The sequence below is a fragment of the Schistocerca americana genome, chromosome X (genome assembly GCF_021461395.2).
Source record: "Schistocerca americana isolate TAMUIC-IGC-003095 chromosome X, iqSchAmer2.1, whole genome shotgun sequence".
NCBI classification, from domain to species: Eukaryota; Metazoa; Arthropoda; class Insecta; order Orthoptera; family Acrididae; genus Schistocerca; species Schistocerca americana.
The window spans coordinates 103,923,840-103,941,090 of NC_060130.1; the positions used below are offsets into that span (position 1 = coordinate 103,923,840).

At 38.2% G+C, this 17,251-nt stretch overlaps 1 protein-coding gene across 3 annotated transcripts in view; it reads right to left on the reverse strand.

Moving 5' to 3' along the window:
• The window catches only part of LOC124554988 (sarcolemmal membrane-associated protein-like), a 337,706-nt gene that overhangs the window by 318,222 nt on the left and 2,233 nt on the right, over positions 1 to 17,251 (reverse strand). The window contains exon 2 of one of the 3 annotated variants that reach the window (XM_047128730.1): positions 15,267 to 15,341. The exons of the other annotated variants lie outside the window; for them this stretch is intronic. The gene's annotated coding sequence lies outside the window, so the exon portion shown is untranslated. The remainder of the gene's footprint in view (positions 1 to 15,266; positions 15,342 to 17,251) is intronic. 3 annotated transcript variants of the gene reach the window in all.

A 17,251-nucleotide genomic window follows, 5' to 3' on the forward strand; every position in this document is an offset into this window, starting at 1 on the left:
TAAAATTTGGGCGCAATGCGTACAAAGTGGTGGGGCAGCACCATTGAGCAAATGACGATGACTAAAAAAGCAGTACCCAGTACACAGCTGAGTTAAAATAATCTCCTCCCGGCGGGAGGGCCAAGAGGAAGTTGTCCAAGGCACCGGGTAAAGCTTAAGAAGCCAAAGCTTATTCCTGTGAAGATAGGACCATTGGCGATGCCAAAGGGACACCACCACCCGACAGACGGCAAAACAGAGATCATCAGACGGAATAGAGCTACTCACGGGCTGAGGCAAGAGGACTGTGGCCTCGGTAGCAGCGTCAGCAACCTTGTTTCCTAGCAGACCAACATGACCAGGGACCCACAGTAACATGACATTGGCTCCACCAAGAGTGAGCAAATGACAGTTTTCCTGGACCCGCTGCACTAATGGATGAGCAGTGTACAGCGCACACAGATTTTGGAGGGCACCTAGTGAGCCCGAGCCGAGGACACAATTCGGAAGGCTGTGTCGCTGGATGTACTCTGTGGCCTGATACAAGGAGAAAAGCTCAGCTGTAAATACTGTGGAGTGGGCCGGAAGCCGAAATCCATGGGTGACAATGACGAATGCACACCCAACCCCGCGGTCAGTCCGAGAGCCATCAGTGTATACAAAGGTACTATCCCAAAGGTCATGAAACTGGAGGCGATAGATCGAGGCTGGAGAAGTGCCCTTCCGAATTGAATGAAGGCCAAGGTTAACATGGACCGCGTCACAAAGCCAAGGCAGTGAATGGTTCATACCCGCGGGGAAAGTTGCAGGTAGCGTGAAGTTAAGCCGCTGTAGCAAGTGGCGAAAGCGGACACCAGGAGCTAACAGGGAAGAGGGACGAGCCCCATACTGACAATCTAAGTAATCCTCAAAGGAGGTGGCATAGGAAGGGTGGCCACACATGGCATGCATACCTGCTGAGAAGAAAGTCACGGCGGTAGGGCAGAGGTAGTTCAATAGCTTCAGCATACAGACTCTGGTGTAAAAGGCACCTGTGGACAAACGGATGCCATGATGGTGGATAGTGTTGAGATGGCGTAAAAGGGTTGGGCGTGCAGATGCATAAACAAAGCACCCATAGTCAAGTTTCAAATGGACAAGGGACCGGTACAAACTGAGGAGGGTGGTTCAATCGGCACCCCACGAAGTACCATTGAGGACACGGAGGACACTGAGGGACTGTGTACAGCGGGCTGCCAGGTACAAGACATGGGAGGACCAAGAGAGTTTTCTATCGAGCATGAAACCCACCAATTTCAATAGTGTCAATGAACAGAAGGGCAACAGGCCCAAGATGTAAAGATGGTGGGAGAAACCATTTGCGCCTCCAGAAATTCATACAGACAGTTTTGTCACTGGAAAAGCGAAAGCCATTGGCAATGCTCCAGAAGTGAAGACGGTCAAGACAGCGCTGAAGATGCTGCTCAGTGGGACAGGTCCATGGAGAACTACAATAAATGGCAACATCATCAACAAAAAGGGAGCCAGAGACACCTAGCAGGAGACAGGCTATGATAGGGTTAATGGCGATAGCAAAGAGGATGACGCTCAGGATGGAACCCTGAGGCACACCATTTTCCTAAATGAAGGTATCCGACAAAGCAGAACCCACACACACCTTGGAAACTCAGTCTTGTAAAAATGCCAGAAGAAAACAGGGCAGACACCCATGGAAGCTCCACATGTAAGGAGTACAGAGGATACCAGTTCTCCAGCAGGTGTTGTAGGCCTTCTCCAAATCGAAAAACACTGCCGCAGTCTGGGATTTCCTCAGAAAACCATTCATGTTACCCTTTGGTGAATCTCTTACAATTTCATGAGGATGTTCAGTGCCCCACATTCTCACGTTGTGGCGATTAACCTTTCCATATAAATGTAAGGTTGCTTCGTCACCGAATATCAGTATGGATGCGAAAAGTTCATCGTTAGGGGCTTCCTCTATTGTGGTAGGAAACTGAAAGCACTGGCCACAACCTTTCGGCTTTAATTGTTACGTGAGTTGCACATAGTCCACTTTGAAATGTTTATGCATCACATTTGTACATGTAATACTTGGGAAAATATAAAACTTTGAAAACTAGTGAATCATTTGTAGTAGCGCTGTATAAGTTCTGCACAGTCGTCTTGTGAACAAAATACTTAATGAATATCCGATTGTGTAGTCGTCTGCACCAAAGACTTCTTAGCAAACAGAACACATTATTATTGAAAAGGAAATATCTCCACCACAGCAGCACATAAAACTGCATGTGTTCAATGGACTAAACACAAAATGAATAGAAGCTGATTGGAGATGTGTAGTACGCTCAAACAAATCACAGTTTTGCCTATGGAACAGGAATAAAAAAAATAGAACTCGGTACACTGTCCCGCACAGAGAGTATTCAGAGACAAGGGTATCATCAGGAGTGCCCCAAGGGAGTATGACAGGCCTGCTCTTATTGTCTACTAGCGACCTGGCCCAGCTTCGCATGGGCAGCATTAAGTACGTACGGCCTGACCACTTGTGTGGTGTAGCATATTCAGTTTGCGGGCCACCGAGTAGAGTTAATAAATTTCAGAGAACAACTTTAAGTAACTGAATATCATCACTTTCAAATAACTTATGCAATGTAAGCAGCGCACAGCAGGGAAGTTGTCTGAGGGCATGAATGTTGTGAGATCTACAAGAAACTGGCATTTGGTTATCAAACAATTGCAGGAAACAATTATTTAAAAATATTTGATTATTTCAAATTTTAAGTTTCGCATAAAGGCCTGATTGCGAGGTGGTTATCTTTTCATTATTTGTCATATTTGTACTGATACATCAAAGTTGCTCGAAGAATTTGCAATGAATTCAAAGTGCGAAATGTGATTGCTAATCTGAAGGAAGCAGGGAATGGCGGTCTGAAACTGTCTTATTTCAAAATGCGTATCTGCATATCGCTGAGAGGCAAATGCTAAGTTAAAAGGCAGAGTGGAGAAGATGACACTGTTGAGTGAGTGTCACGATGACTTGGACAAAATTTCTAGTTGGTGTGATGAATGGAAACTTGCTGTAAGTGTAGAAAAATGTACATTAATGCAGATGGGTAGGAAAAACAATCCTATAATGTTTGAATACAGTATTAGTGGTATTCTGCTTGACAGTCATCTGCATCTACATACATACTCCGCAATCCACCATACGGTGCATGGCGGAGGGTACCTCATACCACAACTAGCATCTTCTCTCCCCGTTCCACTCCCAAACAGAACGAGGGAAAAATGACTGCCTATACGCCTCTGCACGAGCCCTAATCTCTCTTATCTTATCTTTGTGGTCTTTCTGCGAAATGTAAGTTGGCGGCTGTAAAATTGTGCTGTACTCAGACTCAAATGCTGGTTCTCTAAATTTCCTCAGTAGCGATTCACGAAAAGAACACCTCCTTTCCTCTAGAGACTCCCACCCGAGTTCCTGAAGCATTTCTGTAACATTCGCATGATGATCAAACCTATCAGTAACAAATCTAGCAGCCCGCCTCTGAATTGCTTCTATGTCCTCCCTCAATCCGACCTGATACGGATCCCAAATGCTCTAGCAGTACTCAAGAATAGGTAGTATTAGTGTTTTATAAGCGGTCTCATTTACAGATGAACCACATCTTCCCAAAATTCTACCAATGAACCAAAGACGACTATCCGCCTTCCCCACAACTGCAATTACATGCTTGTACCACTTCATATCGCTCTGCAATGTTATGCCCAAATATTTAATCGACGTGACTGTGTCAAGCGCTACACTACTAATGGAGTAGTCAAACATTACAGTATTCTTTTTCCTATTCATCTGCATTAATCACAGCATTATCAGCAAACAGCGGCACATTGCTATCCACCCTATCCAAAAGATCATTTATGTAGATAGAAAACAACAGCGGACCTACCACACTTCCCTGGGACCCTCCAGATGATACCCTCACCTCCGATGAACACTCACCATCGAGGACAACGTACTGGGTTCTATTACTTAAGAAGTATTCGAGCCACTCACATACTTGGGAACCAATCCCATATGCTCGTACCTTAGTTAGGAGTCTGCAGTGGGGCACAAAGTCAAATGCTTTCCAGAAGTCAAGGAATATGGTATCCATCTGATACGCTTCATCCATGGTTCGTAAGATATCGTGTGAAAAAAGGGTGAGTTGCGTTTCGCAGGAGCGATGCTTTCTAAAGCTGTGCTGATGCAAGGACAGCAACTTCTCTGTCTCAAGGAAATTCATTATATTCGAACTGAGCATATGTTCGAGAACCCTGCAACAAACTGATGTTAAGGATATTGGTCTTTAATTTTGAGGATCCGTCCTTCTACCCTTCTTATATACAGGTGTCACCTGCGCTTTTTTCCAGTCGCTCGGGATTTTATGTTGGGCAAGAGATTCGCGATAAATGCAAGCTAAGTAAGGAGCCAATGCAGTAGAGTACTCTCTGCAAAACCGAATTGGAATCCCATCAGGACCTAGCGATTTATTTATTTTCAACCCATTCAGCTGCTTCACAACCCCAGGGATGTCTATCACTATGTCCTCCATACGGGAATCTGTATGAGACTCAAACGCCGGTATGTTTGTACGATCCTCCTGCGTGAAAGATTTCTCAAATGCTAAATTTAAAATTTCAGCTTTCGTTTTGCTGTCTTCCACTGCCAGGCCAGACTGGTCAGTGAGTGACTGGATGGAAGCCTTTGACCCGCTTACCGATTTTACGTAAGACCAGAATTTCCTTGGGTTTTTAGCAAGATCTTTTGCTAAGGTATGACGGTGGTAGTGGTTGAATGCTTCGCGCATTCTCTCAATCAAATATATAGTGTAATGTTTGAAAGCAATACGAAATGGAATGAGCATATAAAGATTGTAGTAGGGAAGGCTATCTGGGCAGTAAAATAACTGATTATGGCTGAAGTAGAGAGGTATAAAATGCAGACTGACCATGGCAAGAAGTGTGTTTCTGAAAAAGAGAAATTTGTTAACATTTAAATATAGGTTGAATGTTAGGAAAAGGTATCCGTCTGGAGTGTAGCCTTTCACTGAAGTGAAATGTGGATGATTCACATTTTAGTCAAGAAGGAGCCGAAGCTTTTGAAATAGGGTGCTCAAGAAGAATGCTGAAGATTAGATGGGTAGATCATATAACAAATAAGGACATACTGAATAGAATTGCAGAGAAAAGAAATTTGTGGCATAACTTGATTAAAAGAAGGGATTAGTTGATAGGGCACTTTCAGAGACATCAAGGGACCACTAGTTTAGTACTGGAGGGAAGTGGGGGAGGGGTGAAACTGTTGAGGGAGACCAGGAGATGAACACAGTGAGCAGGCGCAACAGGATGTAGGTTCCAGGAGTTATTTTGAGATGAAGAGGCTTGCACACGATTAAGTAGCACGGAGAGCTGCATCAAATCAGTCTTCAGACTGAAGACAACAACAAAAATAAAAACAACAGCACTGAACTACTGAGGTGGGCATTAATACTTAAATTAAATGCATCCAAAGCCACTAATCCTCAAATAGGAACTATTCACCTAGTGGGATTCTGAGAGCCCTCGCTTCCATAAAATTAATGGCTTATTGCTGAGTGCATATATTAAGTGGCTTGGTGCCTCAACAACATTGATATTTTCGTTGCATATAACCTCATACAAATGTCAATGTTCTGTGGGTAAAAATATTTTAACAATGTGGGATGCACTTTCTGGAAAACCCTTTATTTGCTATACCAAAACAAGAGCATGCTATGAAATTTCATTTTCATTCGAGTTTTAGTGTGAAAGAGAACACGAAATAAACATACAGTGAAATTAACTTCATTTTTCAATGTTGTTGTTCCCTAATTGCCTCCAAAATATTACACAGTATATTTCACCATTTAACATGCACTCTTCAACAAGAACACCCACTATGGAACCATTTTACCACTGATATCAATTTACTGTCACTACACAAAATTGCTATTTTATGTTGTTAATATGGGGCACATCATAATAAGCATTACCATCATGTTGACTCCTTCACGTAACTTCCATTGACAAAATTTCAAGTTTGGATTTTCCTCTACTTAGTAAGTGAATGTAACATACACTATTGTGACAACCATGAAAAACACTTTCTTTCATAAAGCAACTAATGAAACGACAATGCCTCAAATATTTCAGGATATAACAGTCAGCATGAAATATTACCGCAAATAATCATTCAGAAAGGTTGAAACTGCTATACAATGAATATGTCATGATAATTTATTCAGCACAAGCTTTCACCTTGACTGTTCATCTTTCTGAACATGCCTTGACGCCCAGTTCAAACTTTCATTTTCATGTTTCCTCCTATCATTTCCAGACGCAACAACCACACACTATAGAACATCTGTCTGTAGTGTCTGGTCACCATAAGAGGAATCATCAATGACTATGAGAGTTTGAATCAGGCCTGCAGGCACACTCAGATAGCATAGCAGTTAAAATGAGTGCTCATAATAAGGAGGACATGCTGATAAAGAGCTGTCTGTACAAATATTCATCCACACATACTTCAAGTGTAACACAATCAAGACATAATATGCCAAATTAAACAAAACTCTGAAATGTATCACGAGGAAATGAAAAGATTGAATGAAATTTTCTTGTGCCTCTGTCCCACAACTCTGTGGGGTCGGTTGGTTACTATTTGATTTGGCATAATTAATTTAAGAGGAGACCAGAGGCCCTCCCCCGTTGCCACCTCATTAACACCCCTGGGGAAGAATACCATTATCTGTGAGTAGTGTTACCCATGTGAAAGTGTGCAAACTGTTTCCAAGTGTTTGCAAATCATGTAAAAGAGGTGGGACTTTGGTACCAGCCCAGCATTCACCTATCCTGATGTGGAAAACCATCTAAAGACACCACATCCAGGCTGACCAGCACACCATCCACTAAAAAATGGATTCAATCCACATCCCAAATCCCGCAAGTAGCATGCTAACACACATGGCTATCCAGGTGGGTTGAAAATATTTCAAGTATGAAGAAACAAAACAGATACTTAAGATGGATTGGCATCGCATGTAATCAGTTAATGGGAGTTGGAATGCACTATCCCAACAATGTCAAATTTAGTGACTCTGCTTCCCTGTATTTCAGGAATCACTGTAGCCACTGACATGAAACTTTTACGGGACATTAAACTGTATGTTCTGAGTCTGCTGAACTACAATAATTGCATTCCAGCCACTACTTCCAGAAACACAATTTTTTAATTACACGGTTAAAATCTTGTGTACTTTGCTGTACGTTATCCTAAATAATTTTAATTATACATAACATTATGTTGTTCTTTTAGTTCAGTAGACTCAGGATATGTGTTATTACTCCCTGAAAATTGGAATACCCTACTCGAAGTGGTTTCTGAGATTTAGAGAAAAATGCAACAGAAAACTTAAGTTTTCAGGAATGGCTTCTAAAGAGTCAAAAATCTGTAACACACTAAATATATGCTCATTTTATTTATTTTTCACCACTCAGAAGCACCATACTGTATATCATCCTCTTGATCGTGTTCCAAGTTTTTTCTTCTTCCTGGACTCTTTAGTGGCCAACTGTGCTATAAACTCTGCTTTATCAATGCAAACCTTTTCCATATATTAAAGTTCTCTGATGCAGTTTGCTACAGGATTAATCCCATATCTTGTAGCACTTTCACCCTACCAATGTTACCATCATTAAAAGCAATAACAGCATCACTGACCCCACACTTTAGTATCTTCATTCCAACAAAACCATTTTTTTGCTAAGCAAGTCCAAATAAGATTATTGAATGACTCATTGGGATTTTGAGTCTGACCATGCAAACACTTCTTAAGTAATTCAGGATTTGCCAGGTCTCTGTAAATAGGTTTTATGATATCCATGACTGCTGCTGGGATGGAATATTTATGGCTGTATGGACTGTTTGAGTACTGGGCATTGCAGTAATTGTACCGTAAATTATGTCCAGGAGGGCAAAGGTGGTGTACTGGTTTTTCATCAGTTGACAGCCTGTGGAAGAAGGTAGCCCATACTGCCTGCTTAATTTTCAACAAATCCTCAGTATTATTTCTAATGGCCATCCCATAATACTACTGAAGTCCATCAATCATTTTGTCTGTCACCCTGCCTCTTATGGTTTTACCATCAGAAAGTTTCTTGTCTCTCAAACTTTGTTTCAACTTCCTCAACCCGGTGCCCATCCTACTCTGGACATGACCAATACATTCCAGTTTTGTGATAATCTTCTCACCATAAGGCTGAGGGGCTACTACATTGTTATATGCTTTAGAGTCTCCATCGCCTAAGAACTCTGTAAGACACTCCCCTTTCGTTCACAGATTGACTAAAAATGTCAATAGCTGCAGAGGCCTCCATACCACCACTTGTCCCTTCATAATTTCTGTCACAGATATGCTCTTCTTAATTCCCTGATTTACACTTGTAACAATGTTTGGTTAAAATCTGGAAATCTATTACCTTTCCAGTATCCACACTGGTCACCGCAGCAACAGAATTCTTAGAACTGTAGCCACACTTCTGCCAAGTGTCATCAAAAGCTACTGGTATGTCAGTCATACCATCATTTATTTCAACAGCTCTGTTTGCAGCACCCTTCACTGACTCTCATGCAACAGATTCCACAGCAGCTCCAATAAATCCTACATACTTGTCAATTCTACAAGATGGATGCGGCATATTCATCACGGCACACATTGTTTCTGCTGCAGTGTGTCCTTTGCCAATAGCTTTCAATCCATAAAACCACCTAACATTTACTTCAAAATAATAATCTTTACACTTATCAGAATTCCAAAATGAATGAGTATATTTATAACTGGCACAATTAATGTTAAGTTTCCTGGCTAATCCATTTGATATCTCACTGTCTTCGTGTAAACTAACTGGCTCTCCACATATTTTACAACACACACATTCACCTAACACCCTTGTTAGGATGTGTAAATCTATCAGAATATAACCTAACCTATCATTTACATCACCTTCATTTTGAGAAAACTGTATCACAATGTTTTATTTTAATCTTCGAAGCACTAATGGGTGTTTCTCTAGATACTGAAGAGTTTTTGTGTATTTCATTGTCTAACTTCACACAACACATGCTGAACACAATGTTTCCCTTTATTCGAAAATCTAATACGATGAAACCCACGTTTCTTAAAAACACTTCGTTTTGGCGTCATACTTTACTTTTTGAGGGATTTAAAAATCTATTCGTCACTTTTCCTCGGAAAAACATTACCACTTCCAACATACAATGCGTGTTTATACTATGAAACAACACGGAACTCCTTCTGACATAATTTAACCTTCATAACACAGCAATCCACAGCCTTCTATATAAACAATTACCAATTTTATTAAATCTTGAAGTAATGCACGTAAAAATTTTAACATCTTCAACTGGTGTAGATTATATTTTTAAAAAAATACAATACTTCCCATGTGAGTTTATAAGTGATATATACATATAATTTTATTCGGAAAATTGCAAATTTTACAATAAGATAAAAATCAGAAAATGTGAAAAGAAATTTCCCACTCTAACTCCCCTTAAGACGACTGATCAGTAACTAACAACAGACAGAAAAATCTAGAAGCATTTTAATATTTTTTTAAATATCTGTATAGTGCAGGACTTTAATGGAAAATACAGTTAACAATGAAGATAATGTCACTGCAAGAGTGATGCCTGATGTGGCCTATGTAGAAAGGAGAGGCAGCTGGAAATGGTGGATAAAAGTGGTTCGAGCTATAAGCAAAAACTTTAATTATTATTTCCTCATAATGTGAAATGTCTTTACTAAAATCATTACCAGGCATATAGAAAAAAAGAAACATTAGATTTTAATTAACCAAAGGAACAAACTAGCTTTTATTAAACTAATGACTTCCAGTCTGTGAACAAAGTTACAGAATGGAATGGAACAATGAGTATAAATTACTTCTCCTAAGATTTACAAATTTTGAAAATGTTTGTGACTCAGCTTTAACAAAATTTATACTGGCAGCCCTTGAGAAACATGACACTGATTTAACCTATGTCAGCACACCAACTAACATATAGCCTACATCACTGCCATAGCTTTAATTAGAATTCTTCAGGATTTTCAAAACTTTAAAACAAAGTGGAGTCTAGTAAGGAGGCTCCATGCCATTAAACCTATTCTCAGAACTCCTACACAATATTTTCAGATTTGTAATCTTAGAAGAAGAAAAAAGGCATGGCAACGGAACTTCAATGAATCTCATTTGTTCATCTGATGACATTACTGTTTGCCTTCAAATATTAATGCAGTAACTCTGTATACCAAGTTTCAAAGCAGACCTGAAAATTAAATTCAGCAACACTAAGATTATGTGTAAGCAACAAATAGGAAAAAAGTAGTACAAATTAGCACTGACATTAATTTATTGAGTTCGGTTTTCAGATTCTGAGCAGCTGAAAACAATGACTATGTGAACAGCAAAAATAAGTAAATACATAAACAGAATAGTAAAAATAGCCTGCAATGCTTTTGGCAAACTACATAGGTCATTAAAGTGAATGCTGCGATGTGCCTGAAATGAAGTTTACAATAAGTGCCCATTCCCAGTTCTGGCATTCAGAAAACACAATGTTATTATGGAGTGAAGTCTTCAGATGTAACTTCAGGCATGCCCCAGGTGAGTTATACGGTAGGTCCATTACTTTTCACAACATTAATAAATAAACTAGTAGACAACATAAAAAATCCACGAGGCTTTCCACGGATGATACTATTGCAATGCTAGAAAACTGTAGCGAAATGCAGGAAGACCCGTAGGGGATCAATGTTCAGGACAGGGAGTGGCAACTTACCATCAACACAAAGAAATGAAACATATTGCAAACACACAGATAGACGGACCTTTTACTGTATTATTACACAGTAGCACAACAATCAATGGAAACTCTTGCGTTCATAAAATATAGGGTGGTTAATGTCAAACTTTCAGTACTCGAGAGGGCCCCATGACAAATGAGTGATCGACGACAATGAAACTTTGTGGAAATACTTTTAAGAACACACGGAAGAGAAATAATGAATAAACTCTTGAAAGAAACACATTTTAGTTTCCACATGAGAGGGTAACATCTGTTAATTGTGTACCATATTCATGTACTAAGTTAAAAACATTTATCAACGTGATGACCATCTGCATCCATAACAGCCTGGAACCATATTAGGGTTTGCTCTACTACTGCCCGAAATAATGGTAGACCACGAAATGTTCAGCTGTCATGACACAGTTTGTGCGATGCTTGAAGACTGCACATTGCATCCCGTGTTCTCGGCCATGGCAACAGTAACTTCAACAATTTGTTGCACAACTGACCGTCTGCACCTCTCACGAACAATTCTTCAATGGTCAATTAGTCTGAAATTACAAATCATGGTTTTCAATACCTGTGCAGAAAGAGAATCTGTCATATTCCATTAATGTATCTAAACTTGTGAATAGCAGCAGCACTATTGCTGTCATTTTGATAAAACAGCTTTATGAGTAGCCCTGCTTGCCTTGGTCAGATCCATGTTGATTGCTTGTAACTGTAATGCACATTGATGCTCATGTTTCAACCCTACATTGCTGTACCAGTACCAGGATTTAATGGTAAGTCACAACATAAATACTACACAATAACACAAATCCTGCAGTGCACAGTCTGCACATCATCCCTAAAAATTTTGGTACCGTACAGTAAATAGTTTCCTGCACTCACTGGCTCAAGTAGCCAAAGTTTAATTATAACCACCCTGTATCCAGAAGCACAAGTATGGAGAGATTTGAAGTGGGATGACAACGTAAAATTAATTGCGGGTAATGTAGATGGAAGAGAGATTCAGTAGAAGAATCCCCACGAAGTTTAGTCCATGCACAAAGGAGATAGCTTACAAAATGCTTGTTTGACCAATACTTTAATATTCCTCATCAGTTGGGATCAATGGCAGACAGGACTGATAGACAAAATAGAGAAGATCCAAAGAGCAGTGTGTTTTGTTACAGGTACACTTAGAAAGCACAAAAGCATCACAGAGGCAATCAACCAACTCCAGTGACAGATGCTGCAAGAGGGACATTCTGCAACACTGTTTGGTCTACTATTAAAGTTCTGAGAGTGGACATTTCTAGAAGTTTCAAACAACATATTGCTTCCTCCTACAAATATCTTTAGAAGAGACCAAAATATAATCACTGACACTGGTACACAAAGCACCATCCACTATGCACCGGAAGGTGGCTAGAGAAGTATAGAAGTAGATACTTACATCATAGGGTAATGGGTTTCTGGGTTCTGCTTAATATGCCAGGGGGTCCACTACACACAAGGCAACTATACAAGCAGTGGGAGCTGTCAGGGAGGAATGGGCGTTTTTTAAGGTTAGAGGGTCTCAGGAAACTACAGAAAGAACTTCAGTCTGAGAGGGGGCAAGGCAAACACATGAAGGTAGAACTAGCAACAATTAGTATTTTAACTGTAAACTGTTGTAGCTGTGTTGGGAAACAACCAGCTCCAAGTGCTAACAGAAAGCACTGAAGCTTAAATAATTATGTATGGAAAGATGGCTAAAACTGGAAATAAGTTCAGCCAAAATTTTTGCAAATGACCTAACAGTGTTCAGAATGGATAGACTCAGATGGTAAAGTTGTTAAACAGTTCCAAGAAAACTCAAGTCTCATTTCAAACCGGTACCCCACTCAAAGTTATAATTGGTGGCAACTTCAATCTACCCTTGATATGGTGGCAAAAAAAAAAAAATCATCCGAAGTTGTACTGAAATCTTTCTCAGGAAATTATTTTCAGCAATTAGTTCAGGAGCCCACTTGAAATTTAAATGGTTAAGAAAATAATGACGAATTCAGGGATTAGAGACGACACAGTGGTTGTAGCAAGACTGAATACCGTTAACATCCAAACATACAAAAAATAAATGCAAAACACATTTATTTAAAAAAGAAGATAAAAATTCGCTTGATGCCTCCCCAAGAGAAAGTCTCCACTTCTCCCACTCTGATTAAGTAACGGTAGACCACATGTGGATTCAAAGAAATAGTACTGATGGCAATTGAGAGAAGTACACCAAAGAAATTAAAAAGACATGGTATTAATTCTCCATGGTACACAAAACAACTCAGAACACTGCTGCAGAAGGAACAAAAACAGCATGGCAAATTTTGAAGAATGCAATGCTTTGTTCTTTCACTGATTTCTGGGTTAATTTAACCAAACAATGAGAAACGTTGAATTCATGAACAATTTTTTCAGGGAGCAAACTTAAAATTTTAACTTTTTCTCTTTAGATGTCACTGAACATTTAATTTTTAATTTCTCTATTAAGCTCAAACATTCAGTGTCAGATGATGCTGGTGGTAGGTCTTCTTCTTCTTCTTCTTCTTCAGAAATCTCTATTATTAAAGCATGATTCTAAGTCTTTTCTAATTTTGTCTGAAATTTGTTTTACTTTATTTTCAGTAGCCGCTTTTCTATTTCTGCTACTTAAATTTATTATTTTTGAAGCACGAGATACATCTGAAGTAGAACAAGCAAAATCCAACATGCTAACAGCTTCCTCATTAGGAATATAAGTGTCATTAACAAGGTTACATGATTCTGGTTGTGGTTTCACAACAAATATTTTTGAGTAAAAATTTGGGCACGGGGTATTTCCAGGAGTCACATTATGTTTCACTTGGGAAACTATTTAACTCTCACATAACAAGGACAAATGTTCCAGTTTTGTTTCCCTCAAACCTTTAGTAATAGGCTTTTTATGAACTTTAAGTGGATCACAGCACTTCCTTCCAAAAATGTGGTTGTACTGTAGAATATGTTTCTTCTCATGATACTCACACACTGATGTTAAAGAAGAACTTACTCGCAATTTAAACAAAGTTTGTGTAACTTCATCAGAGTCATAGACATTTTTCAAGTTTTTGGAAACTGAACCACAAACTATTTTGTGACACACTTCACTTGCCATCTGTCCAGCAGAGCACTGTTCATCCATGTTATTGCATTCCAGTTAATCTCTTAAAATTAATTACAAATTACAGACAGAACAAAGCACATAACACATTCTACACTCTCGATGAAGTATGTACGTCCATTCGAACCGAGGTTTCAGAACAGACTGACTACACCATTGCCACACCTAGCAGTAATGTACTTCTACAATGCCACACCTAGCAATAATGTACTTCTTTATTGACAATAAACGTAAATGGGCATTTTTATTACCATAGAACAATAGCAAAAGCTCCTATTGTTTAATATTGAATTATTAAAAATAAATAAACTAAATGAATGTTGGGTGATAGTGTTCATTAAATTATGTCACAATTAAATTTTATTACAATGAAACAATGAACCATTTAAATAGGCAACAGCCATACGATCAGTTGTAGAGTAACGTGAATTATTTCCTCATTTTCAAAAATTCATAACTTTGTTCACAGTCCGATATCAATATTGAAATTTTTACAGTGCGTTGCCACCATATAGGTGTACAAACTGTGCAAAAATCATATTTTTATATACAGTCCCACCTGAGATAACTAACCCCAAACATTACAAAAAATGAAAATTTTCAAATTTCAAAAATTCATAAAATATTGAGGAAACATTTGTAAGTGCTCTTGCTCTATATGAGGCTAGCAGTGTATGATATCTAACTATAGGAAAAAAATAGAGTCTCATAAATCACACTCCTTGTTTGCTATTTCCGAGCCTAAAAAGTGTTTTTTTGAAAACTTGGATACCAAACATGCGAGGTCATTTTGACTGGTTATTTTTGAATTTAGGGTATTTTGTGTAATAGACAATGTTGTAGAGGACATTTTTCTAAAAACAATCATGTGAATCGCAATGTTGTAACTCAACCCAGTGCAGAGATTTTCAAATTTTCGCTTATGTCTCCAGACTGAAAAATTGTTGCTTGCCTACAAATAAAAATGGCCGCCATCCAGTAACTGTGCAAGATAAATGATTTAAAAAACTGTTTTAAACTTCTCAAATATGGGGCAATCACATAGAACAAAATTAAAATATTTAAAAAATGGTCAAGCAACCATCACTGGACCACTTCATATGGATTGACCCTTTTACTAGTTGTACACATAGAAATTTGAGTGTTTTTAGACAGTGTTTACATATTTGAAAACAAGATAAAGTTTTGTATGTATACCTTGTTACCACAGGGTGTGGATTTCCTGGATTTTTATGTTATTTAATGCAGACGTTTCATTTCACAGGATATCATCTGCAACCACATAGAACTTAATGTAGAACAGTTAAACATGTTGTGTACACACACACACACACACACACACACACACACACACACACACACACAATTCCACATAACATCAGTTAATAGCAGGCATAGCCGTAACATGCTCAATCGTAAAATTTTGAAGTAAATAACTTTTCTACATTAAGTTCCACATGGCTGCAGATGACACACTGTGAAACAAAACAACTGCATCAAATAAAATAAAAATCCAGGAAATCCCTATCATGTGATGATGAGGTATATATACAAAACTCTGTTTTTCAAATACGTGAATACTGTCTTAAAAACACAAATTTGTGTGTGTTAAAGTCGTAACAACCATTTTTCCTGTTTTAAAGAAAGATAATAAAAAAGCCACTGATGATGCTAAACTTCGGTGAAACATGTCTCGGAAATAAAAAGAAAAATTATGTTTTGTTGAAGGCAGACCCTCTCCAAAAACAAAAGGATAATTATTATTTCCAAGAGGAAGTCTTACACATACCTAACTACAAAAAAATGAAGTATTTGTCAATGAATAACATTTCATTGATGACATTGCAGTTTCTCTTCAACTACAAATGGAATAACTTTATATATAAACTCTGAAAATTAAATAACAATACTAAAATTACATTCAAACAACATACAGAAAAAGTAAGCACAATGTAAGAGGCTTTTCCATAAAGCGAGATGCATTCGATAACTTTTCATTAAAAAAATTCGGCTACTTTTAAAACAGCCCATAATTAGTGACATAAAAATTCAGTGCATCACAAACAATATTATTCTCATAAACTCACGAAAAATGGGAATGTAATGCCTAACATTTACACTTATTACTTCAGCACAGGCCATTGTTACATCCTTACTTTGTAAACTTTCACCGATTAATCACATTAGATATTGTGAACTTTAAAATTATTATTCAGTCAGCAGAGAAGAGTACATTTTGCTTTTCTTTCACATAGTGGAAGACAAGAAATGCTGTTAACGTTATCCCAACTTAACAGTTCATATGGGCAGCTCAAGTGACCAAAATAAAATGTGAATCACTATGAGCATAGCACAATTAACTCTAATTTTTATGTTGCAATAAAAACTGTTTTACTTTTGTTGTGCAACCATCAAACTAATCATTTTCTTCAACATATCTTTCTTTCAAGACAGCACAAGACTAATGTTTTATTATCTTGGCTTAGTAAATGCACCTATAACACTAACAATACTTCCACATTTTTGAGAGAAAGGACTGTCATTCTGAAACAAAGATTCTTGATATATCAAAATACTACCTGTGACGACCCCACTAACAACAGAAAGATGTAAGTTCAATTGATGGTATTTATCACACGCAAAAACTACTCTCACCACCCCCCCCCCCCACCAACACTGAATTGTAACTACTCAGCAAGATTTTTTTTTAATTCTCATAGCTACTTTCATCATCATTAAAAGTAAGAAATCTATCATTTGGAAGATTTTGTATGTATTGTCCACATTTTTTGTTCAGATGTTACAACACACGAAAAATAAAGTTGAATTTACAATTGTAATCTGATATTTGTACATCTGAAACTTCATTTAACTGCCACTGTTGTCATGCCATCTCTGATCACCCTCTTTCTTCACAAGAACATTTACCACAGAAATGTTTTTGGTTTTCACCTGGAAATTTCAATAGGCAAGAATGGCTAAGGGTAGGCTATAACAAAAACAGCACTAATGCTCCAGTGTCCTATTGATGAAAAACAAGAGACATTTAAAAGAGTATTGAAATATATTGCCCACACACCCCTGTGCAAGACAGGCACTTTTTCAAACATGTAGTTGAAAATCTGTAACAATCACCACCATTAAAAACCTGAGCTGCTAATACCTCCATAGGTTCACAAAGT